The following is a 3,253-nucleotide window of genomic DNA, read 5'->3' on the forward strand; positions in this document are numbered from 1 at the left end:
GCCAAGTTCATATATTTGTAGAAATATAGATCTATAATTGATTTTAGTGCCTAAAAGTAGACAACATTAGTGGGCATATGAGGTGTCAAAAGAATAAAAGAAAAGTTTTATGAAAAATGCATAATTTTGTGATGTTTAAAATCTAAATTGTTGTTTTTTTGGTAAGGGATATCCTATTGTTTATCAAAAAAATTACTTTTCATTCTATTATGCTCTGTCAGCAATTATTAGCATGACAAGATAAAATATTGACCTCAAATGTCAATGCACCTAACCTTTCATTCAATAATTGTTTGTCAATATTTCATTACAATCCCTTGGGATAAAAAATTGACCTTAAATCTCAAAGCCAACTCCCAATGTTAAGGCCCTCTACAATAGAATTATCCATTTGACCTATTAAAACAATGGCGGTTGAAAAAGGCTTCTGTTACTTCCTTTTTATTTTTTTGTTGAGATATAAGAAGATAGTTGAAACTAAAACAAATGTATCAATCTACTATTTATGTTAATAGTGTAAAAATGAAACCAGAAAAATCACCCAAATAAACCAAGCAAAGCTACAAATTGATTTTGTAGCTTTTTCTCTAGACGAAGGAAAAATGAGCTAACTATTTCATATGAACCAGCTACCTCAAAATTGTCATTAGCGTCCACAATTCAAGTTCCATGGCTTTGTGCAAGAGAAAGGAAGTGTATTTATGATCATCAACCAAATAGCTTGAGCTTATCTTTTATGGCCTCTGTTTCACTTCCATACTCTTTAAATTTATATTGTTCTTTCTTGCATGCCACTGGTACCTTCCCTTCACTGTAGCAAATAGAACAGAGGCTGAATTGAGAAGTTAACTCTTTGAATCTTTGTCCAATTATAGGATATGAGAAAAATGCACAAGATGATCAGCCATGCCGCACCCTGTTCCCTGCTTCAAGCTTTACTAGAGTGTTCATGATGCCAAAACCCCAGTCTGGATCCTCAAACATCTCTAAGAACTTTTGAAATGAAATGCTTGCCATGTCATTCTCTCCATGAAGTTCCATCATATCGCTAACTCCTTGTGAAGAAAGGTATACTACCCTTAACAACCCAATATAACTTGATGCATCTATCTTCTGAATCTATGCACCAATGCCCTTTGCTGAGTGCCACATCAGAGCATCAAACACATATTGTTTCCTCTGATCTAGAGAACCTGAATAGATGAATGCAAGTAGAGAAAAAAACAAACCTAAATCCACTCTTCCAGACCCACTTCCATCCAATATTAGTAACTCTCTTTCATTCACTACTTTGACAACTCCTTGGAATGTCTCTAGTTTAAGAAAATGGAGCAATCTTTTCAATATCTTTTCTACTTCTGCTTTGCGAATATTTTTCTTTGGTACACTACTCCTAGATTGAGAAATGGTTACCCTTGTTTCGGATAATTCCTTTTTCAAAAGATTTACATCACAATGGTTCAATCTAGTAAGCCTCTGGAAGGCTCTTATATCTAAAGCATATGCCAAGTATTGCCTTGGAGTGGTTTTTTCATTTTCTCTTGTGAACCTATTTGACTCCACAACTAATACTCCTTCAAAACTTGTCCCACTCAATCCCATTTGTGCTTGTGTATCATAACCACCACGTTGATCTGTTCTTTGGATTATAGTATTTAACCCTTTAGGCCACTTCTGCAGGTGCTTCAAATGTGCAATAGCATCATATAATTCCACTCTATTTGTCATCTTGAAAGCCTCTTTCAAGGCTTTCTTAGCGCCCTCAATTTCTCTGGCTCCTAGCGCTGATAATTCTTTGTTAAGCTGATCATGCCAGTGATTGGGCCAGATAGGGAGCACTTTGCTGTACATTTCTGTTGCTCTTTGATACCTGCCCATGTCTTTGAACAACCCTCCCAAATTATACAAAGCGTCCATATGATCCGACTTAAGGTCTATGGCTTTTTGAAACTCTTGTATGGCTCTCTTCTCTTCCCCCATGGCATGCAACACTGATCCAAGGTTACAGTGTGCATGTGCATAATTGGTCCTCAAGTATATAGCCTCTTCCAAAGCTTTATCTATAGCTCTATACTCACCTACACCAAATAGTGCACTTCCCAAATGCGTTAATGCCTTATAATGGGTCGAAAAAAGAATGGAAGCCTCCCTATAATGCTCACAAGCACTCAAAAGCATTCCCTCGCTTTCTAAAGAAATGCCCAGATTCACATGGATCTGTAGGATCAAATAAGACCATTGATTACCAGTAGCTTCTACAGCTTCAAGAGCCAATATATAGGACTCCTTCACATCTGAGTACCTTCCTAGTGCATACAATGTATTACCTATCCTAAAATGGGGCCGAACATCTGAAGGTTTTAGCTCATTAGCCCTTTTGAAACTTACCAATCCTTCCTTAAACAACTGGTGATCAAATAGAGGCCTCCCTATTGCCATATGAGCATCAAAAGTCTCGTCCTAGGTTCTGGAATTGTCTGCCTTTTTTCTCAACTCACACAAATCCCTTACAAAAGCATCGTAATCAGGACCCAACTCTTCCCAAGCCATCCTACCTCCTCCTGTAGCATCCTTACACCCATTTTTTGAACTCAACTCCCTTCACCAGCCAGGGTCAGAAAACCCATCTCCTCCACCCATGGTATTTCTAATATCACCACCCTTGCCCTTCTTACCCTCCTACTTCATCCTGCTATAATTTGTTAAGCTGAGCATGCTAGTGATTGGGCTAGATAGCGAGCACTTTGCTGTACATTTCTAGTACTCTTTGCTACCTTCCCACGTCTTTGAACAAACCTCTCAAATTATACAAAGTTTCCATATGGTATAGCTTAAGGTGTATGGCTCTTTTTGGTAGATGTTTTTGCTGATTTCGGGATATTAGTATACTATTCCTACATAGGTTTCTATTTTAACCCTCAAAAAGAAAAACCCTAGGAGAAGGAGACAATAAATCTAATATCTAACCTTCAAATTTTGAAATCTTCAATTATTCAATCATAAGTCTACAATCTTGACTAATTAGGACAAACCGTCTACAAGAACATCAGAGTAGAAAAACTAAACCTAAGTTGCAGATACAAACAAGAGGAAGGAACATAACCTCAGATGAATCACCTATTGGCTATGCCTTGAACCATTCCTTGGTGCAAGCGGTAGTTTACATTTTTGAGATGTAAACAATGAATCTGAAACTTTCTATAGCTCTTAGTACAATAGTGATATATGTATGCATGTATTTATCAATTATGAC

General features: G+C 37.1%; 1 pseudogene; it reads right to left on the reverse strand.

Annotated features, from left to right (window-relative positions):
• Window positions 1-607: 607 nt before the first annotated feature.
• Window positions 608-2,715, reverse strand: LOC149550051 (putative TPR repeat-containing protein At2g32450 pseudogene; annotated as a pseudogene).
• Between the last annotated feature and the right edge of the window lie 538 nt (window positions 2,716-3,253).

Source organism: Cupressus sempervirens, chromosome 7 (assembly GCF_028749045.1).
Source record: "Cupressus sempervirens isolate cs-2001-9-10 chromosome 7, ASM2874904v1, whole genome shotgun sequence".
Classification (NCBI taxonomy): domain Eukaryota; kingdom Viridiplantae; phylum Streptophyta; class Pinopsida; order Cupressales; family Cupressaceae; genus Cupressus; species Cupressus sempervirens.